Raw genomic sequence first — 25,152 nt, forward strand, 5'->3', positions numbered from 1 at the left:
TAAAAAAACACTTGTGGACACAAATCCTAATTCAGGTGCCCAGATATCCTTAATGCCCAGATGGTTTTGGTGCCCACTTATCTTAGTGCCCAGTTATCTCCACCCCTAAGTTAAGTGCCCACTCGTCTAGGTGTCCACGTGTTTCTATTCCCCAAATGGTTTTGGTGCCCAGTTGTCCCTAGTGCCCAGGTGGTTTTGGTGCCCAGTTTCTATAATTTTATAGTGTACTGTTTAACTATGTTTTCTCTATCTTAACATTGATCATTTGACCTTTTTTTTGGTATCCTTAATTATTTGGGGTATTTTACCATTTTGTTCTATTTTTTAACAGTACTTTATATTTGTCAAATAAACTCTTATATTGTACTTTTGACCTAGTTGTTGTGTTGTGTTTGGGGGCTTAAAGAACAGTGCCCAGTTGTCCATACTGCCCAGATGGTTTTGGTGCCCACCTGTCCTGGTACGTTTCTGAACGTGCCACGGTATCGCGAGACAACCAAATCTCGCGATACAGCCGAGCCAGAAACCAGTGTTGCCATGTCCACTTATTATGAGCAACTTATAATATTACTATAAGCGGCTTATTTTTCTGTGGAGTTGCTTGTAAATATTGGTAGTTGCGGGTTGCGTTTTTTTGGTCTCGCTTCTAAAATCTAGTTGATTATTTGGGCTTGCTTCACATTTTTTTGAATTATTTTAACCAGTGGTTCTCAAATATCAAGGACCCCCAAATTAATATGTATTTGTCCCTAACCCCCATCTGTAAATGTTTTGTGCTAGATTTAAAACATCTTCCAAATATTCCACATTTTATTTCAAGTGTTTTTCTTTTTAAACAGCTATTTTCAATGTATACAGTATATAGGTTAAAGTGCTCATGTCTTAGTTGCTTCTTTTGGGCTTGTTTTCCTAGACCTACCTGGTTGCTTATTTCTCTCACTCAATCTGGCAACAATCTTTGAAGAGTTTAGTCCATAGAGTTAAAAATAAGGTTTAGTCTTGTTTTCCTCGTTGCTTCAAACGGATTAAAACCTGGAGACTTGAAGTGGCGTCATTGATTGTTGAAGTTTATCAGGTAAAATTCATGTTGTATTCACTACAGAATGTGTGTTTGTGTTGAGAATGTTACTGCGTCGCACTCGCATATTAACCCACACCGTGGATAAGGACAATAAGCTAGTTAGCATATTGTGCTAGCATAGCTGCTACAGCAGTCCTAGCAGATCAAATGTCTGTTGTTGGAATGTGTTGTGGTCTTGTAGAATTCATGGTCATTGTAGAAAATGTTACAATAACGTGACTGTTGTGACCTCATTAGGACCTACATTTAACACATAGGCTACATGTATTAACATGAGCTGAATGCTGATTATTTGAGATACACATACGGGAATTTCGGAGCGTGGTCGAATCCGCCATTCCTTCAATGGATGAAACAACACAGCCTTCACCACATTGGGAAATGAATGCACTGCGTTAACGTGATCTGCCTCTCGCGAAACCCCTGTAGGCCTAGTGATCCGCCATCCAAATTTCGTTGCGCAAAAAGTTGTGTAATTACGGTAAGAGATGCTCAGTGGCCCGCGGGGCTTTGACAAAAGCGGGAAAGGTCCTGAAAGATACATAACGTATCTTATCCAATCTTTCTGTTTTATCAACACAACGCAGCTGTACGTTTTACCTAATACTGACCTGCTCTACAACAACCACAACAATATTAATAATTATTATTAGGCTATCACTTTGTTTTATTAAATCAGTGACATCATTTGGATTGTATAGTCCTCACGTTTGACCTGTTTCTTGTATGTATGTATGTATCAGTGACGAAGAAAATTTTGCGGTTTCGGGTCGAAAAATTTGCGGGTTCGGGCGGGTTTTGGTACTTTTTTTTCTTTTACTTTATTTCAGTTTTAGGGTTAGGGTTAGGTTATTTAATTCTCATTTTTGCCTGATTTTACCGATGTATTATCAAAAATAAATAAATAAATAAATAAAAATATATATATTTTTACAAAATCTATTGGGTGAGCCAGCTTTCTACCCAGGCCCACCCATGGCAGTATGATGAAAACAGAGCTATAATGTCCAAGTTGACCGTACAATACCAAATACTCTAAAACCAGTTCACCTGTGATGTGAGCTTGTACATCTGTTATTTTTGTGCAGTATTTGAACATTGTTTTTATACTTTTGAATTTTTAAGGCAAATTTTCTCTTTTGGGGGTCCCTGGCACAAAACATTTTCAGATGGGGGTCCATGGCTAAAATCAATATATTAAAATATTTTCAGAATAGCAGATCTACAAGCTCACAACATGTTGCAACGCTTGTGAGCTTGTAGATCGGCTATTTTCAAAAGTTTAAATAGGGCTGAAGTGGTTTATGTATGTTTTGTAAATTAAAATCAAGCTGCAAAGGCAAAGCAACTAGTAACTACAGTTTTCAAATAATTGTAGTGGAGTAAAAGTAGGCTATAATATTTGCCTCTGAGATGCAGTGGAGTAGAAGTAAAAGTATTGCGAATTGGAGATACTCCAGTCAAGTAAAAATACCTTAGAATTATACTTGAGTACAGTACATGTACTTAGTTACTTTCCACCACTGTCAGCATTAGATTAATTACTTACTCACCTTCTGCAAAGATGACGAAAGAGAACAAAATTTTGTTCCATAGGCCCATATTGTCTTGGTTTCAGAGAGCATGGTGGTAAATATGAACTTTTGCCCCAAAGTCTTTATATTCCATAATGTCCGACGTTCATGTCTGTGTTGTTTACTTTTACTGATGGGAGAACTGAAAAGGTAGGCTTGACGCACGTCATCAAGGGGCCTTCGTGGAAATCTGTTTCCTTTCAAAATGATGGACATTTCAAAAATAAGAGTTTTTTATCTATACTTGTAATGTTGTAATGTTACAACAAACGTTTTATTTTGATACATACTACTGGAAATAGAAGTAGCCAGGTAGCCTAGTTGAAACTACAGCGGTGTCTAACCGAGAGTTATACTTCTCCACACAACGGTGTATAACCGAGAGAGTCCATGCATATCACAGCTGACAATTGACAAAACAAATATTATATATTATCGGAGCAATTATTAATGTTATTGGTTTCATCGGGATGACGTATATACTTATTGTGCGCCACTACATATTTATATATATTTTATTTATTTATTCCATAAATATTTTTCTTAGAAATTGGGTTTGTGGGCAGGGGGTGCTTAGGGGGGGCTAGGCCTTCACCAGGGGGGGCTTGTGCCCCCAAGACCCCCCCTGGCGCCGTCCTATGTATGTATGTATGTATGTATGTATGTATGTATGTATGTATGTATGTAAATAATTTGTGTTTATATTATTATTTTCACTGTACCAAGTGGAGGAATTTCCATAACCACCAGGGGTCCAAGTGGACCCTTACAGGTCTTTAACTCTGAGAGTGTACACTTGGAACCAAATGGATTCTTACAGGTCTGTAACTCTGAGTGTAAAAACGGAACCAAATGACCCCTGCAGGTCTGTAATTCTGAGTGTACAAATGGAACCAAATGGACCCTTACAGGTCTGTAATTCTTAGAGTGGAGGCACGCATTGCTGCTTGTCTGGCTGACATCTCTCCGTGGATGTCGACGCACCACCTGAAGCTCAACCTGGACAAGACCGAGTTGATGTTCCTCCCGGGGAAGGGCTTTCCGCACCAAGACATGACCATCACCATTGATAATACTGTGGTGAAGTCAACTCGGACTGCGAGTTATCTGGGTGTGACCCTGGACGACCAACTGTCGTTCTCGGCAAACATCGCATTGGTGACACGGTCCTGCAGGTCCTGAGGATTCGCCCCTTCCTCATGGAAAAGGCAGCCCAGTTGCTCGTCATCTCACACCTGGACTACTGCAACTCCCTCCTTGCTGGTGCCCCAGCATCTGCCATCAGACCTCTGGAGCTTGTTCAGAAAGCTGCGGCTCGTCTGGTGTTCAACCGCTCCAACTTCTCCCACACAACTATCCTTCTCCGTTCTCTACACTGGCTCCCCGTAGCGGCTCGCATCCAGTTTAAAACCCTGGTGCTAGCCTATAGGGCAGTGAAAGGAACGGCTCCTTCTTACCTTTGGGCTATGGTCGGTGCTTACACCCCTGCCCGACCACTTCGGTCTGCCGCCTCGGGGCGACTGGTTGCCTCATCGTTCAGTGGTCCTTCTGGCCGATCTACACGGTCACAGCTTTTTTCTGTTCTGGCCCCACAGTGGTGGAATGAACTCCCCACTGATGTCAGGACAGCAGAGTCACTGCCCATCTTTTGCCGCAGGCTGAAAATCCACCTCTTCAGGAAACACTACCTTCCTCTTCGCCTTGCTTACTCGTTAACTAGTTGTACAAACTCTTATTATTTTATTCTTTTATTGGATCTTGTTTATTCGATACACTTACTTGTTTTAGCTCTTGCTCATTTCATTTTGCTATTTGTCTCATCTATTTAAGAAAGTACGTAGCTGATATATTGCACTTTTACCTTAGCGCTATGTATACTCTTGGTTGCTTGTTTTAGAAGAAAATGCACTTATGACTTCTGGTGGTTAGTAGTTTCGTTCCCTACCTATGTTGAATGCACTTATTGTAAGTCGCATTGGATAAAAGCGTCTGCTAAATGACCGTAATGTGTACAAATAGAACCAAATGTACCCTTACAGGTCTCTAACTCTGGGAGTTTGGGATCCCAGAGATAATAATGATGATGAATTTGTTTTATAGCACTTCCAAAACAAAGTTCCAAAGTGCTTTACTGAGCAAGGTTACAAACAACAGACAACAAAGCAAAATCAAAAAAATGTTTTCAATCAAATAACAACAGTTGATCGAGAACAATCACAGGTAGAATGGTTAAGAAAAACACTTGGTGTTATCGGTGGTATCAAATGGGTTGTCCTTGTAATTAAAAAAAGAGTGAGAATAATTTAAACTATACTGGAACCCTACTCTACACTATTAAAGCCTCAGTGTTTATTTAACTGAGAGTGCTCACTGGGCGCTGTACTCACTGCTCCTAATATAGTTTTAGGATTGGTAAATTAATTATGTGCAAACATCCAGTGAAAATGTATTATTATTATTATCATTTCATTAAATGGAAACTAAATGGACGCTTGAGGGTCCATTTGGTTCCATTTGTACACTCTCTGAGTAACAGACCAGTAAGGGTTAATTTGGACCACTGGTAGTCCCTGGACCGTTCAGAACCATAACCTGTATGATCAAATATTATTAATATAATTTTAAATATAATTAAACAATTTTGCTTTTCACCAAACACATTTTTCAAAAGGTTAGTTCATGTAAACCATGTAAAAATGTTGAGAAGGTCATATTCTATAAATAGTAAATATATGTTAAAATATTACTGTACCAAACTGGAGAAATATCACTTCAAAGTCACCTACAAGAACTCATATTAGGCTACTTAGACAAATTCTCTGAACTCAGAGCTTTCACCAAACAACTTCATTAATTGATGTTTACCAGTTCAATGGGAATCACTTAACAATGTTCTACTATACCTCTGGTAACATTTTTGTAATATAAAATATAAAGTGAACAAATCACACGTGCATTTCAGGACTCTTGAATCTGTAGGGCTTCAAGGGTGGTGAAACATAGGTGCCACGTGTACTTTGACTTTTCTTTTTCCATTGTTCCTGGTCAACCCGGTAGCTCTTGAATATTAAAAAGGTTCATGTAAAGTTCATAAATCTTATCAAGTAGGCCACATCTACTTATTTCTTCATTTATTTGCTATGATTCTCTGTGTGAATTGACTTGACTGACTGACTGTATATACATGTATAGACAGAACTACTGACGGGCTGTGTGTGTGTGTGTGTGTGTGTGTGTGTGTGTGTGTATATAGAATGACTGTGTCTGTATATAGACTGATTGGTTGGTTGTGCAAGTATGACTGATTCATTTTATAGACCGACTGACTACATCTACAGACCTACTGACTGACTATACATATAGACTGACTGACTCTTCTGTATATTTTATAGACTGACTGACAGATTACTTTTCAACCACTTTTCTGGTGCGCTCTGTGTTGCTGTATTCAAGCAACTAGGCATTGTGCATTTTATGGTATTGCCGCAATGCACAAAGTTATCTAGCTTTGTGAGCTTTCGCCTACAGAACCTTGGAGAGGATGACTATAGGGTGACTGAGTACTGAGAAACACTATACAATTAAAATTCACAATATAGGTCAACAATCACCTGGCATCTGTCTATGTCTATACACATCGGCTATAGGCTTTATCATAGAGAAAGGTTTTTAATCTAGTCTTAAATATACAGAGTGTGTCTGCTTCAGACTGAGACTGGGTGAAGGTTCCACAGCTGAGGTGCCTGAAACTTAAATGCTCTGCCTCCTGTTCTAACCTTTTTGGGGTTTCCTGGAGCCGTAAGCATTTTTGGGCGGTGAAACCGCCCCTATAAGTGAGGTTTGGAAATGTGTACAATTATCTTGGGCAGTGAAACCGCCCCTATAAGTGAGGTTTGGAAATGTGTACAATTATCCTGCGCTGTGATTGGCCAATCACAATCTATTCAGGACTGTGATTGGCCAGTGTCACATGACACATGTGCATAGCCCTATATAAGAAACCATAACTTTAAAAAAAACATAAATTTGTTTTTTTAAAGTTATGGTTTCGTCCATCATAAAGAGTGTTTCAATAAATGTATTTATCTTTTGTACATGATTGGTTGACTCCATTAGTATTGTGATTAGCTAGCAAGACACCGCCCACTTCACACAGGGTGTGATTTTTGGGCGGTGAAACCGCCCCTATAAGTGAGGTTTGGAAATTTGTACAATTATCTTGGGCAGTGAAACCGCCCCTATAAGTGAGGTTTGGAAATTTGTACAATTATCCTGCGCTGTGATTGGCCAATCACAATCTATTCAGGACTGTGATTGGCCAGTGTCACATGACACATGTGCATAGCCCTATATAAGAAACCATAACTTTAAAAAAACAAAATAATTGTTTTTTTAAAGTTATGGTTTCGTCCATCATAAAGAGTGTTTCAATAAATGTATTTATCTTTTGTACATGATTGGTTGACTCCATTCAGTATTGTGATTAGCTAGCAAGACACCGCCCACTTCACACAGGGTGTGATTTTTTCATACTGTGGACGCAATGGTGTTCTGGCTGGTTCATAGGGCTCGATGAATTCTTTGAGATACACTGGTGCCTGTCCATTGAGAGCCTTGTATGTGAGGAGGAGAACCTTAAACTCTATTCTGTATTTAACGGCGAGCCAGTGCAAAGAGGCCAGTGAAGGAGTTATATGATCTCTTCTTCTGCTTCCTGTCAGTATGCGCGTAGCAGCATTCTGGACTAGCTGCAGGCTATTTAGGGACTTACTTGGGCAGCCTGATAATAAAGCGTTGCAATAGTCCAGCCTAGAAGTAACACATGCGTAAACAAGTTTGTCTGCATCATTTTGAGACAGAATGTGCCTAACTTTTGCAATCTTACGCAGGTGAAAAAAGGCAGTTCTTGAAATTTGTTTTATGTGGGACTGAAAGGACATATCTTGGTCAAACGTAACTCCCAGATTCTTTACAGTGGCCCTGGAGGTCAAGGTAATGCCATCTAGGGTAACATTCTCATCGGCTAATTTATTTCTAAGGTGCTTAGGGCCAAGTACAATAACTTCAGTTTTGTCCGAGTTGAGGAGTAGGTAATTACGGGTCATCCAACTCTTGATGTCTATAAGACATGCTTGAAGTTTAGTCAGTTGATCTGTTTCATCTGGTTTCATCAATACGTATAATTGTGATCATCTGCATAACAGTGGAAATGTATAGAGTGTTTCCTAATGATCTCACACAAAGGAAGCATATATAGAGTAAATAGTATTGGTCCAAGTACAGAGTAGAGATGCGCCGATACCGTATCGGTATCGGGTTCCGATATGACTTAATTCACGTATCGGACATCGGTCATGACCACGATCCACGTTCCGATTTTTTCTTTTTAAATAAAATAAATAAAAGTCTCTGGTTTATAAATATATAATATAATCACACCCATAAGCCCATAGTCAAACCTTTTAGCAAATTATTATTAAATAAAACAATCCCACAAATTCTTCACAGCATGCAAAGCCTGTAGACTGAACACCAAAACGCTCGTCCAAAAACACAATCGCCCCGGGGCAAATCCGGCGGTATTCCTAAACGTAACCTCAGTAAACTATGCCTAAACCTACCTTAGTAAAACGGTGCCAAAACCTAACCTTATTCCTAAACTTAACATCAGTAAACTATGCCTAACCCTAAACTTATTTCTAACCTTATCCTCAGTAAAACAAATACGAGAACCGCTGGTCCGCGAAAAAACTATGGGGCCATGAGTTTTGGGGCGAGTCTTCCGTTTGCCTATCAACGCGACACGCAGTAGCACCGCTGAAGAAAGTGTTTTCGTTTGGTGGAGCCGGGCCGGCACAAACAAAGAAAACATGTCCTTAATTTTGAGATATTTTACAATTGAGACGCAGCACAGCAAAGTGCAATGATGTGAAGCCAATGTTCCGAGGGGTGGAGAAAGTGTTTCATCGTATATTCTGTTCCAGTAGGCTTTGTATCAGCGAGCTGTTCCACCTTGTCTGAACGTCTTGCTGAAGACGTTGTGTGTCCTGCTCCTGCCCTAGCTCTGTTTGAATGTCTTCAAAGCGGGACTGACTGTGCAACTTGAGAATGTTTGAAATTAGTCACTATTCTCCTTGCATTAGCGAGGGCATCATGTACATTGCGCTGGGAGAGAATCCCCTCGTGAACAACTAGCTGCAGTGTGTGGCCAAACTATCAACCGGCACCTCATCCATCGCCTTTTTCATGCATGTCACTTGCGTTGTCTCTCAAAACCACATGTACTTTAGCCAGCGTGATCTTCCAGTTATCCAGCATCTCATTCATTGTGGGTATATCGTGCAGCACTAATTGTGGGTTTAATCAAATCGCTGGTGTGTGAGCCCCTGGGCCTGCACTCTTTCACCTGCAGCACCGCGCTATTAAAAGCATAATTCTCCGCACTCACCCAATGTACAGTGAGAGACTGATTAGCGACATTGGGCTAACGTCAGAGGACCAGATGTCAGTAGTGAAACTACACAATGAGAGACGTGGTCTCCTTGTTTACAGTGGTTGCTGCTGCATTAAAACAGACCTACAGTATTTTATTTATTTTGTGTTTAATACAATTTTAAGAAGCAGCTATGCACATTGTTTTAATTTATTTGTAGGTATTTTCTTTTGGTGATAGATCATAGTCTATTTGTTTTTCTACTGTTATTGCATTTTAAAATATTCTTTAAAAAAAATTAAGGAGTTGCCACTTCTTTTGTATTTGCCAGTTAAGTATTTGCAGTTTGCACTGCCAGACACTTGTTTATTTGTTAAAACAAGCCACTGATGTGGTTTCCTTATTGCCACTTTTTTGTATTTGCCAGTTGTATGTATTTGCACAGAAAGGCACTTGATTGATAGTTTTGTATTTAAAGTATAGGCCTACAAAGTATTTAAAAGAGTTGCCAATGCCATTGCATTTTGCACTCAGTTGCACTGACTGCACTCTGTTATTTGAACTGAAGCCTATCCTACAATTAATAAATGGCTTTAATTGAAAGATAATGCATTTTTATTATATTTAGTATTTACTGTAAGGGGAAAGTATCGGGAAATATCCAAATTAATATATCGGATCGGATCGAAATTGAGAACCTGTATCGGTGCATCTCTAGTACAGAGCCTTGTGGGACTCCGTATTTAACCTTTTCACGTAATGAAGATGTATCATTAACGCTTACAAACTGAAATCTCTCAGACAGATAAGACTCAAAACCAGTTCAATGCGGCACCCTTAATGCCAACCAAATGCTCTCTGCAACAAAATATGGTGATCAATAGTATCAAATGCAGCACTAAGGTCCAATAAAACCAGTACAGAGAGAAGAGAAAATATCCTTTTTTTTCTCTTTTCTTTTGCTGCAACCAGCAGCTCTATAGCCTCGATCTCCAGGCTTTTAGTTTTGGTCAAAAATAAAAGAATACTAAGTGTTTCATTTCCCCAACCAACCAGAGTGCAGTGGGCGTCGCTCCAAATGTTGTGACGTCAGGGCTCTCATGCTGCACAATGGGGGAGAAGACGGGGCGGGGGCTGACGGACAGATCGGTGAACCAATGGGATCTCACGTAAAAAAAATGTTTAACCCGCCCCTCTAGTCCAGATAGGCCTATCAGACACGCTAGGGCAGTCTAGCAGCTCTATAACTCACCATTACATGTTGATTGGTCAGTCATTCTAAAGATTCAGGAAGTGTGTGTGTGTGTGTGTGTGTGTGTGTGTGTGTGTGTGTGTGTGTGTGTGTGTGTGTGTGTGTGTGTGTGTGTGTGTGTGTGTGTGTGTGTGTGTGTGTGTGTGTGTGTGTGTGTGTGTGTGTGTGTGTGTGTGTGTTCAGGCACATTTGAAAATGCAGGTTGTCAATGGAACAGCAACAGATTTTTTTTTTGGCACAGAGGTCGATTGTGTCTGTGTGAAGGTGTGTGTTAGTGTTCAGGCCAATTGACTGGGGGGGACCATGGAAGTCACCTTAAGATCTGCTGTGAACTAATTTAATATAACAATGAAATGCTGTATTTCCATTATTTGATATACTTTGTCTTTGTTACAGCCTGTGTGTCTGTCTGGCTGTAGTATCTATTTATTTCATAAAACATTGGGGCATTTCTTTTCTTTTCAACCTCATTGTGAGCTTGGAGGTCCATTCAGCTGTTCTTATCAATGATAAACATAACCTCCTAACTCCATTTTTGTGTGTGTGTTTTTTTTTCCTGAAAAATGAACATTTTGGAGTTAGCTGGTTCCTGCCGGACAGCAGAGATATTATATTTGACAGAAAATGAAATGCTGTCAGAGTGCCTTAATATGGTATTGTCCTTACTGTGATAGCTACAGTATTTCAAATGTTGGTTGAATTGTATTTGTACTCCTATGTTCCACTGCTCCTATTGTATGTGCAGTGTACCGTTTTATACAAATACTAGATGAATACATTTAGCAAGAATTAAGCTTTTTGCTTTTTATTCTTTTTTAAATAATAGTTAATGTACAGCAGTGAATCTTTCTCTGAAGCTTCTGTTTTGCTCAGATGTTGTTCTAATTTCCACCAGGAACATGATGGGGAAATAATACCAAAAGGAATATTGTCCCAGTCTTTGCAAAATCTTAGTGTATGACAAATCCTTATTGTGTGAGAGTGTCAGACTTTAGTCTTTTAAAAGTCTTGTCATTTATAAAGCACATTTAAAACTGAGATTGTAGTGTATGGGAGGCATTATATGTCTCAATTATAGTGGATTAAAGCTTTTATACCACATTGTTGTGCTCTGCTATAGTTTGATTTGATTACATTAACATAAAACTACCACTGTATTGTTGAAGCTCTTCAGTTATCTTCTCTGTGGTATGTAAGGTTGTAACGTTTTGACTTTGATGTAACTGTTAAGGTGCCAGTTAGGTTAGGACAATGCCTAACACGGTTGAGTCCAGTTTGGAATTTGTATGCAGCCGTGTGTGCGTACGATAGCAGATCGCTACAAGGTTGCTGAATGAAAACGTATGTTTTATTCTCTTGGTGCTTTCCACAGACAACCACAGGGACAGAGGTGTACCCTATCAAGAGAGATGGCCTCCAAAAGATCATTAATATGGTCAGAGGAACAGCGAGAGATGAACCAGGGACATGGACTGTTTGATGCAATGCTGCAACCTGTAGTAAAGTTGTACAGGCTAGGTATGTACTGTTTTATTCACAGGTAGTTAAACTTAGAGTAAGCTTCTTATAACAAAGACATAACGTGTCTCTTTTCCTCTTTAATGATTTTAGAACACTTGGTTAAGCGATTAACACATGCTGCTGGAAAAAACATGAAGTTACAGCTAAATAATGAAGAGAGTTGTAGTGTTACCTTGCGTTGATTCTTAAAGGTAGGGTAAGTGATTTTCTTTGGTTAAAATAAGTGTTAAATAGCTCTATATTCTGATAGTACTCATTGCTATAGAGTGTTTGTTCAGTAAAAGGAGTCTCCTTGTCTCTCCAGCTCTTTATAAAACAGAAAATGCATTTTCGTTTAAGTTTCAGTTTCATTTCCAATTTTATCCAATCAGGATAGAGAACTCAATCAGGATATATATTAAACAAGTGAAATTGGAAGTGATGACACTAAGAAATGAGCATGCAAAATTTGAACTGGAACTGGTTCTTTCTCCTGATAGGCTGAGATTTTGACACCTACCGGAAAATGTATTTTCTGTTTATTAAAGAGCTGGAGAGACGGGGAGACTCCTGTTACTGAACAAACACTCTATAGCAATGATTACTATCAGAATATAGTGCTTTTTTGCTGTCGCCTCACAGCTAGAAGGTCCTGGGTTCGATTCCCGCAGGGGACGCTGTGGGCGTGTTCTCTCCTCCGCGTCATCAGTGCCCATACCCTAGGTGGGGTTGGCGAAAGGGCCTTTCTGTGTGGAGTTTGCATGTTCTCCCCGTGTCTCCTAGGGTACGTACCCTCACAAAAACATGCAGTAATCCTGGTCACTATATACTGCCTCCCCCTGGCCAGCCGGGGCGCCTGATGGAGGGGAAGGGAACTGGTTGGAATAACGTGTTCCTTCCACGCGCTACGTCCAACCAGGGAAACTCTCCCCTGTCAGGTGACAAGAAGGTCAGTTGGCTCTCATGCATTGAAGGAGGCATGAGCTCGGCCCTGGCCTCCCTAGGTTGGCAGAGGGAAGGTAGTGCCCAGGATTACATAGACAATTGGCACTGGGTGTAAAAAATAGGGTTACAAAATCGTGGGATAAAAAAAAAAAAGAAAAAAAAAGAAGAATATAGTGCTTTAACCTTTTAACAAAATACTTTTAGTTTTAACCAAAAAATATCACTTAACCTACCTTTAACTTCACATGTCCAATAAAATTGATACAAAACATGCAAAGTTGCGCACAAAATGAAGTAAAATCCTCGTCTTCACACCTTACTCTGCAATCACTTGTCTGCCTCTGTGTCTGTCTGATTTATGACTCAAATAAGTAACCATTCACAACGTTAGACAGTACAACAGTCCCGCACCGAACACAGCAGCAGATCTGCATTCTGGGCTTGCATATCTGCTATGTTCAGTGCTTAACACCGTCCTGTGGCAAAGTACAAATCAGGCTTTTGTCTGCCTCTGTGTCTGTCTGATTTATGACGCAAATAGGTAGCCGTTCACAACGCGCTAGATCTCGATGTATTCTGAGTTTCAGTGAGGTTGTAAATCAAATGGCTATTCAGTGCCTAACACCAGTAGGGATGGAGCTCGTTCATTTTTATTGATAATGAGCACCTTATTGATCCTGCTTATTAGTGGGATACCTTAGCAAAATTAACGATACGATCCTGATAATGGTGCCAAATTTTGCATGAGGCTTCTTTAGGACCTACTGATGGACTCTAGCCTTGGGTACCAAACTTTATTTTGAATATTTTTCATACAATTAGGCTTATCAATATCCATTAAAAAAAACAGGCCGATTCACCTTTTGGCCTATAACTCTTGAACCGTAGGTCATAGCATCAAAAATCTTTTCCCTGGACTCCTTGGATCACGACGCAACTTCCCATATATGTCCCGCCTCTTTTCCGATTTCAAGATTTTCCACCATTTTGCGCTATCTTCAAAACACATATTTTGCTACTACTCCTAAATATGTTGTCCAAAACTCACACAAATCGGCACACACTCTGTCTTTGGTCATGTGATCAAGATTTATCAGTCAGAATTTTCATATTCCCTTCGGATTGGCTACGATTGGCTTCTGAAATTTGTGGGAGGGTCTGTTTGGAAAAAAATGGCACAAATCATAAACACAGCGTCCTCTTTGTCCTAAATTCATATCATTGAGGGGCCATTAATAAACGTAGAGCCAATGCGATTTCACTTCCACCCATAGGGGGCGCAACAAATTCTACAAATGTCACTGCTTTTGCGCCAAATTAAGTACAAATGGTCTTGTGAGTCAAACATTTGCATTTGCAAAGTGGAGAATAGTCCACATTTGATTTGCCACATTTGCAGGTGGAGCAGTCCCCTTTACAAGAGCATTTGATCAGCTCTCTGCATGCTTGAGAGACTTCTGGAATTGTCATCCAAACTGGCACCCATGCCTCAGATTCCTTGGTCCATCCATACTCATGTGGGGAAGGAATAACTTGTTCTGTTTGTAGGCTGGTCGCCCAGATGCCTGCTTGATACACTGCCCGCTTAACATGCTGAAGTAGTGCATCTTGGGTGGGTGGCAGTTTCTCCATTGACCTATTCCCATGACAGAAGAGTTATTTTCTAGTCTGGTTGATGGAGCTCAAAGGACTGGATTTGTCATACAGGATAACCGTCAGTCTCTCAAGCTTCTGGAATTGCTGACTCAACATTCAGCTGCTGAAAGGGATGTTTGGCCAGACTGACACGTATCTCTTTGACATCATCATAGGCTTGCCAGGCATGCCAAGCTGACTTCTTAACCTTACTGTGGAAAGCAGATGTTGTGTTACAACCTGACAATGCATGGAACATAGGCAGAGCATGAGATTTTGGCTCCCCAGGGATTTACACATGTTGTTTGTAAAAATCTGTATTTTTTGCCCATGCCAAAAGCCACCAAGATGTCAGCCAAAGGTTGAATCGTAACTAAATCATGGAACAAGCTTTGCAAGGATCACGATGACATCAGTGTCCACAGTACGCACTAGGATAGTTTTTGCTCCTTGCTCCAGTGCATGCCGTATATGAACCAGAATCCTGGTGTCTACCTCCTCGTGATTGCAACAGGTCATAGTACTAATGGAACCAAAAGACGACACAGCTTATCCTGACATAAACAGCTTTGGATGGTGGCCAGTTGAACTTTTCAGTCCTGGAAGTCAAAAAGGCAAACGGCTCCTTCTTATTTGTTGGGTCACGAAGAAAATCCATCCAATTGCCTGGTAGCTTTGTCTGACCTGACACTTTCCTGCGAACACCTTGTCCTCTCTTTTCGCGGGTGGACTCCTTCAAACTATCTGGGATATATGTGTCCCATACAACATCCAACAGCTTGGTTTCCTACAGCTGCTTCAGCAGATATAAGGGATGAAAACGTCATCTGCATAATCATCAAATGTTTTTTCTTTGAAGCCAATTAAAGGCAAACAGTATGGAATATCAAAAGCCGGTTGGACGGTCATTGTCACATGACTCACAAGACCATTTGTACTTAATTTGGTGCAAAAACAGCGACAATTGTAGAATTAGTTGCGCCCCCTATGGGTGGAAGTGAAATCGCATTGGCTCTGTGTTTATTAGTGGCCCCTCAATGATAAAAAAAATTGGGACAGATAGGACGCTGTGTTCATGATTTGTGCCATTTTTTGGCAAACGGACCCTCCCACAAATTACAGAAGCCAATCGTAGCCAATCCGAAGGGAATATGAAAAATCTGACTGATACATCTTGATCACATGACCAAAGACAGAGTGTGTGCCGATTTGTGAGTTTGGACAACATTTTGTAGGAGTAGTAGCAAAATATGTGTTTTGAAGATAACGCAAAATGGCGGAAAATCTTGAAATCGGAAAAGGGGTGGGACCTATTTAAGAAGTCGCGTCATGAGCCAAGGAGTACTGGGACAAAAGATTCTTGGTGCTATGACCTACGGTTCAAGAGTTATAGGCCAAAAAGTGAATCGGCCTGTTTTTTTTAATGGATATTGATATGGCTAATTGTATGGAAAATATTCAAAATAAAGTTTGGTACCCAAGGCTAGAATCCATCAGTAGGTCCTAAAGAAGCCTCATGCAAAATTTGGCGCTATTATCAGCTTCGTATCGTTAATGTAAAAAAAATAGGGTTAAGGTACTGGACTATATTGAGCCTAGCTTTTATCGAGCTCAATATTGATCTTTTTCTATTCATTTGTGGAAAGACGTGAGACGACAAATTCTGAACAGAACCGGTATCTTTTTTTATTGGCCACTTGTGACTGTTTTTGGCTGACCACCATCTAAAATTAAATGAAGATGACTAAAGTAAAACATAGTTTTGCCTATCATTAAGTATTAGGGATAAGTGATAAGCGTTAAATGGCTTTATATTATGAATAGTATGCCTACTGTAATAATTACTATAAAATCTCAATGTCTCTTCAGCTCTTTATATATCACTTGCACAACATTTTACTATGGTCTGTTGGTCTGTTACTATGGAAACTGTTAACTGGTTAATGTGTGTACTGTCACTTTAAAAGCGTACAACAGTGTCACGCACCAAACATAGCCGATTGCCAAGCTCACGCCGCGTCTGTTCGCACCACGTAGTGAGCTTGTAGATCTGCCATTTTCGCAAACGATAGACTGAGAAGACAGCGCACATTGAATGTGTCACGCTTAGGCGACACTAGTCATTCATTCGCATGCTGGGAGATTTTAGAGTTTCCTAAACGGATTATTATCATATGGATTAGTAAAATTGTCAACGGAGACAGAGGACGAGTGAAACTGTTGAGCGTTTCACTCGTAACGGCCGTTGTTCCACCGCACATGTAAACACAACGACGCAACCACCCGTACAAATGGAACTAAATGGACCCTTAGAAGCGATGTATCCAATAGTGAGCCAATACAATTCCTCGTCCTTGTTTCCCCTGGGCAGCATTGGTTAGCAGGGATCAATACACTTTTAGACCGACATCATGTCGGTCTAAAAGTAGGCGACATGTTTGTGCCAGCGTGGGTGATTAGATTTATTTCTTGATCGCCTCTTGTCTTGATTGTTTAGACATGACGTCACGGGCCGCTATACTCGATAACAGGCTCGACAAGTCCAAAGCTTATCGATACCCGGGTCTCGATAAATTCAGAACCGGGCTGGACTCGGACTCGGTTTTCGAGCTCCAACCCTAAACACCAGCGTACAATTAAGTATAAATCAGGCAGCAAAGAAGCAACTTTTGTCTGCTGCCTGCACGTAGCCTCTCCATTAAACACGTAATTATCGGCAGTCACTGTCAGCACAGCACCACATGGACATCGCTGCTGTTCATAATTAATAAATACACAAAGACAGAACAGAATTACTATCATGAATAATAATATTATTATTATTACATTTGTATATTTTCACGGAGCCAGAGGCCCGGCTCGGCCCGACTAATTAGCGTACATTATCGGCCCGAAAACATCGGGTTCGGGTAGAAATTTGAGAACTCTAATCAGACTAGACCTATTTAGATCTAAATGTCTCAATAGAAGAGCAGGGAGACCAATCACAACCACCCCGGTTGTATATGAATGAATATTTTTGAATGAATGAATATGTTATTTCCGTGTCCACTTTCTAGACAATTTCTTCACCCATCCCACATGGGATTATCAGTCACATCAATTTAAAACAAAAACAAACATTCCAGTGCATACCCAGCCAGCAACACATAATGCAACCTGATTTTGAACAAGACACATACAGTACATACATTCATATAGACCTGCGCACAAATACAGTAAATTAATCAAAATGAAAGTTCATCTATTATAAGTCACCCTTCTCCTCCTGTTACACACTTTAATGAAGATATTCTGAAAATGTAAAAATATGACGAAAAAAATAATTAAATTGAAGCACCATTCTCATAATCTATTAGGTTTAGATCAGGGGTTTGGACTTTTTTAAACAGTATTTCTCTCAGATCATGATGCAAAGGACAAAATAAAATACAATGGATTTCATTCTCCACCTCATTCAGATCACAGTATCTACATATTCTATCCTCAGCTACGCCCCTATATCTTCCTGTTTCGTTATGTAGTGGCAGAATGCCACATCTTATCTGTGCATAAAGTGACCTCTGACTTTTAGTCAAATTATACAATACACATTTTTCACATTTATACTCTTTTTTTTAAACGGACAATTTGTTCTTAATTTTGGCTTTTGCCAAATGTCTTCTGCCCAAGCTTTTGCCCCAAAAAATTTTTTGCACGTATTCTGTTTTTAAGCTCCTCCACATTCACAGTTATTCTTTGGAAATAATATTCATCCAGACCACATTCCCGTAATAAATCAAAGATTTCAGAGACATTTATACACCGCCCCACCCGTCGATGTGATGAGATGGTTAATAAAAAACCTTTTTACCATGATTTGATTGGTTCTGGCCACAGACAGAAATTGTGATCCCCAAAAGGAGTTCATAATATGAATTGAACTAATTGTATTAACAGATGAAAAACTAGCCATAGATTTTTACCAACTTTCGAGCTGGTCTAAGAAGAGATTGACCACTAGTCAACAGATTCTCAACATATTCTCAACATGTGTTCGATCATTGGCTGTCCTTTAAGCCAATGGGGATAGACAAATCAGCAAGCTGGTATACATGACTGTGTGTCATGTCTTGTTTTTTTTTAGATGCATCATATAATGAAAATTAAATGATGAACAGTTGAACCGTAATCAAATTGTGAGGCCAATTAAGAAAGACACCTGAAATACCTGTACAGAAATTAGTGTGAGATGCTTTTAATTAATATTGCCATTATCATTTGGTAATACAACACAACTTGCATGTTATTTCAAAACAGTTTATGGTTTCCTTTTCCCCTCATTCTCCAATCCAGATATATTTAAACCCTACGACTGTGACCAGTGTGGGACAAGGTTCAAACAGAGCGTTGCTCTCAAACGTCACCAGAGAATTCATCATACAAAAGAGAATCCAGATATATTTAAACCCTACCACTGTGACCAGTGTGGGAGAACGTTCAGCCAAAACAGTCATCTCAAATGTCACCAGAGAATTCATACAGGAGAGAAGCCCTACCACTGTGACCAGTGTGGGAAAACATTCAGCCAAAACAGTAATCTCAAACTTCACCAGAGAATTCATACAGGAGAGAAGCCTTACCACTGTGACCAGTGTGGGAAAACATTCAGCCAAAACATTGTTCTCAAACAGCACCAGAGAATTCATACAGGAGAGAAGCCTTACCACTGTGACCAGTGTGGGAAAACTTTCAGCCAAAACAGTCTTCTCAAACAGCACCAGAGAATTCATACAGGAGAGAAGCCCTACCACTGTGACAAATGTGGGAAATGGTTCAGCACCAGCAGTACTCTCAAACAGCACCAGAGAATTCATACAGGTGAGAAGCCCTACCACTGTGACCAGTGTGGAGAACGGTTCAGCCAGAGCAGTAGTCTCAAAATTCACCAGAGAATTCATACAGGTGAGAAACCCTACTGACCAGTGTGGGAAAGCATACAGAGAACGGAGGACCTTAAATAATCACATCCAAACAATTCACACTGAATTGAAGCCTTTCAGCTGCGAATAGTGCGAGAAGGGTTTTAACCGACAGTTTTAAAGTGTCACCAGCACATCTATAGTGGATTTGCTGTTGGTTTGAGAGCTTTGGCAATATTGCAATTTTGTATTGGTTTATTTCATGGACATTGTCTTTTGTGTGAACACTGTGCAGGAGGTGTTTGTTTCTGCCCAGAACTCCTTGTCAAGAAGACACATTTAGTATTCCTCCCTTTGAAAACGTTAAGTGTAAATTGTTTTTTTTTTGCCTAAAAATTATTATTGCTTTGTCTAAATATGAATATGTCTGCGCTCAGGTGGCACAGTGGTAAAGTGGGTTTGAATCCAACGTCGTGCATCCGGCTTTGTCAAGCGTATATACAAATACAATTGGCCAGTTTTTGGGTGAAGGGTGATATTTTGTCACTGCAAGTACTCCTACGGTCTGGGGCGGCACCTGTCAGCAGGGAGTCTTGGGCGGGAGGAGTAGGATGAAGGCTCTACAGCACCCTCCTGGTGGGGGCTCCTCAGTGGCAGGTGAGTCAGTAGCATACAACAACAGTGACAACAAACACATGTGTGTAGGGAGGAATCGATTGGCTCAACGACTAAATTGGGGAGAAAAAGGGGCAAAAAAGCACCATGCATTGTCTAAATATGAATATTGCATTATCTCTTTATGGACACTTGATTTACAGACTAATTTCATTATAGTTGTAATCAGTCAGTAATGTTTATTGTGAGGTGTATTTTCTTTTTGTGTATTTTACACTACTGTTATGTTTATATCATATGTATAATGAGTGAGTTCTTGTTTATTTTATATCTTTATGTATTAACAATTTGACGATGGATTGAGGCTGATATAAGAATGTTGTGATTGAGCCAAATAAATCCATCAGTAGATGAAGAACAAGTGTGTTGTGTTTTGCCTGGAGGCAGTGATAATGACTGTCTCTGTTGATGAGCTCTGTGCTTATGTTTGTTGAAGCTCTTCAGGACAACACTGTAATGCAGTGCTTTTCATACTTTGTGTCCAAGGCACACTAATGGGCAAGTCAAGATCTTAATACACACACCTGTATTCACAGCTAAAATAGCTGCTCGAGCTTGTAGATCGGCTATTTATTTTTTTCATTCTGAAAACAAAAGCAAATTGATAATTACACATTTCTGCTTATGACATGCCCGAAATAGGGTATGTATATATATATATATATATATATATACACACACATACATGTTGTATTAAATTGAATTTACTCTTTTGTTGTAATATAATGGCCTTCAAATCCAGTCCTATATTGCGCTGATCAGAGCAATGGTCACTGGGTTATGGCCATTTGAAGTGTTAAACACTGTTGTAGCACTGTTGAGCAATGGTGTGGCTGTAGCCCCCGGGGCCCCCTGACGTGGCCCCTGGTGTCTATTCTCATGGCAGACCCCTGAACAGTGTTTGTGGCACGTGTGGTGCGGATTGGAGTAACATGAGCCTGGAGACCCCTGAAGTGGTCCCTGGGGTCCACACATGGTCCCTGGTTTGTATTCTCATGGTAGACCCCTGAACAATGTTTTGTACCAAGTTTGTTGCGGATCAGAGCAACGGTGCGCCTCGCAAGTCCGGATCTTATGCTTGTGACGCCCAACGGTCCACTGTCGAACGACCCTCTAAGCAATTAATATAAGATATTTTACAATAATGATATTGATAATACAAATTCTTCATGGTATGGCACTGGTAAAATACATTTAGACAGGAGTCAAGAAGTCCTTCTCTGTGTCAGTTTATTGTACGGATCGATCCAGGGAGTTCTCCAACAAACATAGAGCATACAGGGGTTTATATACACCTCACTCACTAGGGGTGTGCCGATATATCGTCCCGCGATATATCACGATACGTTTTCGTGACGATATGTATCGTTTTGAAAAAAAGAAATATCGTTTTGAAAGTTTTTTTTTACAATATTAATAATCAGGCATGCAAACAGCCCCGATGTGAAAAGGGTGACAACATGTTTTTTTTCGGGTCAGGTGTCACACTATTGCCCTATTTGGATTCAAAACGGCTATTGTAGCTGAAAAGCTACAAGTTTGCCTGTCTGAATAATGCAAAAACAAAATTATTTTTTTGTTTTTTTTCCTCCCCCATTTATTTTCATTATAAAAAAGTGTGTATCGTATCGAAGTTGTGAGCCAAATATCGTATCGTTTCGTGAAATTGGCACACCCCTATCACTCACACATGCAGGGGTTTATATACACCTCACTCACACAAGAAGCTTTGTATCCATCTGGGATCCTCAACATGTGGTATTGATTACAGGCTGACCTTTACCTAACCTAGGTCATATAAACAGACCTTTACCTAACCTAGGTCTATATATATCCATATAATGGATCAAGTGTATTAGTGGTTCCCAAACTTTTTAGCTCAAGACCCAAAAGAGAAATAAGACTTTGGCCCGGGATCTTAATTTTTTTTTGTTTTCTTTTATTTATGGAAATATTTGTTTTATTGCGATTTTTGTTTTTTAAATCTTTGTGTGTGTGTGTGTGTGTGTGTGTGTGTGTGTGTGTTTTTCCGGCAGGAAAAATCTGGGTGGGGAAGTGAATGTTCACCACTTCCCCAACACCGCTGAAGTGCCCTTGAGCAGGGCACTGAACCCCAACTGCTCCAGTGGAGCTGCTTAGTGGCTAACAGCATAAGACTGTGGTTGTACTAGTCAGCTCCCAGGTTTTAATGTGTCTGTCTGTGTGTTTCTATGTGCAGGGCGTTGCTGAAAATGAGCACTTGTGCTCAGCTACTACCCTGGGTAAATAAAGAACAAAAAAATAAATATATATATATATATATATATATATATATATATATATATATGCATATCATTTTTTTTATTTTTTTATGTAGGAATCTACAAAAATTGGTCCGCGACCCAAACACAGGTCCTGACCCATAGCGCTCTTCTCTTGGCTGCGACACAAACTCCTTCCGCTTCTGGTGGAGTGTGTCACCGCTAACGTGTCCCCCTTACAACACACACTATAGAAGCAGTTCCTTGCACTTCTTGCACGCACACAATGGCTATATAGCGACACACGGGGACTACAAATTTTACGCCCACTTTTGAGACGGCACCGCTACTCAAGGTCCGTTAGAATGATGAACTGCAGCTCTCAATGCAATCTCTATGAGAGGCATTGTAAAATACTGTAATTTCACTGGTTAACTACTGAGGCTGTAGCTCTAATAAACTGTCCCATGTGTTTAATTTATACCTTTTAATGTCCCATATCTGTCTCGATATACTACCTACAATATACTATAATATACTCCATCAGTGTGTCAAAAGTTCTAGCATCTGAAATCTAAAGTTTAAGTGGTCACATGGTATATATGTCAAGGACGCATCCCTTGAGGTTTTCAATACCCAGATACGTTTGTGTGTCTCATGTATCATTTTTATAGGCTATTTATTTTGGACAATTATGCAAACAGCATCTTGCAAGACTATTTGTATATTAATACTATCCTGGAGAATTCACTAAGTAGTTGAAAATGTCGGGATATGTCACTCCTCCATTTAGTTGGGTTATTTCCCCAATTTACATTCAGGCAAGTTAATACAACGGCAGTAAACCCACACGTTTTACATTTTCATGTACAGTCGGAGCTCCACGGTAGGTAGAACATTAATATAAGCCTATGAGATGTTCAAAATATAGACATGAACAAAGTCAGCCGGGATTTGGATGAGAATTCAAAGTCGGCGCTCGTAAAGACATTGATGTCACTGAAATGCGACTACTTGTTTGTCTGTCGTCTACCCTCTGCTGTGTTAACATTATGGGTAATCCATTAGTGCAAATTAAATGTGAAAACAAGATATGTTGACAAAGACACTCCATACATTTGGAAACCTTTTTATTTAAATCAATATCGTCTCCAGTAAATCATTTAAAAAGTAGGCTAACTCTCATATCCTCTCATAGGCCAATGCATTGGCAGCTGCAGTTCATTGTTCTAACGGACCTCGAGTAGCGGCGCTGTCTCAAAAGTGGGCGTACAATTTGTAGTCCCTGTGTGTCTCTATAGCTACTCCCATTTGCAACCGTATCTCCATATAATTGGTCCTCAATAAGGCTCATGAGCCACGTGAATAAAAATAGCACAGGATCTATTCTATTCTTCTGCCTACACTAGGATGACCAAATATTCAGCCCCTCAAACCGGGACCCTAAATCAATGTCCCTCCTCCCTGACGATTTCGCCAACTTCTTTGACAAGAAGGTGAACGATATCCGATCCTCCTTCCCTCCTCCCCCGGCTGGTGCCCTGCGCACGACCCACACCCGTCTGCCTTCCACCCCTCCCTCTCTACCTTCATCTACTTCTCTTCCCTCCCCCTCCCCCTCTCTATCCCACTTTTCTCCCCTCTCCCCTAACAAGGTCCTCCTTGAGAAGAATCTGGGTGTGACCCTGAACGATCAACTGTCGTTCTCGGCGAACATCGCATCAGTGACACGGTACTGCAGATTCCTCCTCTACAACATCAGGAGGATTCGCCCCTTCCTCACGGAGAAGGCAGCCCAGGTGCTCATCCAGGCTCTTGTCATCTCCCGCCTGGACTACTGCAACTCCCTCCTTGCTGGTGCTCCGGTATCTGCCATCAGACCTATGGAGCTTGTTCAGAAAGCTGCGACTCGTCTGGTGTTCAACCGCCCCAAGTTCTCCCACACAACTATCCTTCTCCGTTCTCTACACTGGCTCCCCGTAGTGGCGCACATCCAGTTTAAAACCCTAGTGCTAGCCTAGGGCAGTGAAAGGAATAGCTCCTTCTTACCTCCGGGCTATGGTCGACGCTTAAACCCCTGCCCGACCACTTCGGTCGGCCACCTCGGGGTGACTGATTGCCTCATCGCTCAAGGGTCCTTCTGGCCGATCTACACGGTCACGACATTTTTATGTTCAGAATCAGAATCAGAATCAGTTTTATTGTCACATCACAGGTTTACAAGGTAAAAAAGTGGGTGAAATTCGTTTTTGTACATCGTTCCCATCGCAACGTCAATTTCCATAGAAAGAAGAGGGGGGGGGAGAAGAAGAGGGGTGGGGGGCAAGTGGGAAGGAGATCAAAACAAGAGAGAGCAACAGAAGGCCAGACAAGTTATCTACATATTTACAAAATACCTGAGATAATAAAAAACTAAGGTGCCTGAGCATAGCAGCAGTGTATGTATACTGTGCATCTTATACTTATACTGTGCATGATATACATGGACGTTAAGGTGCTTAGAGAAAAAAGAGCACAATAAAAAAAGACAAAAAAAAAGTCAGTGCGTTATACATGGGATTAAGGTGCAAAAGGTCAGTGCGTGTCCACCTAGGGTGGACTGACCCTAATATAATCCGCAAGTAGCTCCATGAGGGAGTGCAACAAAAAGTCATTTGTACCTGGTGTAGTCCACAGGTGTGTCCGAGGGGGAGCTAAGTCCAAGTCATTGTCCCTGGTATAATCCACAGGTGTGTTCAGGAAGAGCCAGAAAAAGTCTACACCGCCTGCTGTCAGGCTGCTGAACAAGGCTTATGCCTCATTCAGCATTCTGACAGCAGCCGGATTAAAACTACACCAGGACCTGGTGGTGGAACTCTTGATACTGCGGTAGAGCCCCTTGCCCGGTCGCGGTCGTTGTAGGGGTTTGAACAGTCT

At 40.6% G+C, this 25,152-nt stretch overlaps 1 long non-coding RNA gene across 1 annotated transcript; it reads left to right on the top strand.

Annotated features, from left to right (window-relative positions):
* Positions 1 to 952: 952 nt before the first annotated feature.
* LOC308101307 lies at positions 953 to 20,325 on the top strand. The gene is made up of 3 exons (XR_013934530.1): positions 953 to 1,075; positions 11,713 to 11,858; positions 18,756 to 20,325. It is a non-coding gene; the product is annotated as an uncharacterized lncRNA (long non-coding RNA).
* The last annotated feature ends 4,827 nt before the right edge of the window (positions 20,326 to 25,152 follow it).

The sequence above is a fragment of the Gymnoscopelus braueri genome (genome assembly GCF_963280865.1).
Source record: "Gymnoscopelus braueri genome assembly, chromosome: 15".
Classification (NCBI taxonomy): domain Eukaryota; kingdom Metazoa; phylum Chordata; class Actinopteri; order Myctophiformes; family Myctophidae; genus Gymnoscopelus; species Gymnoscopelus braueri.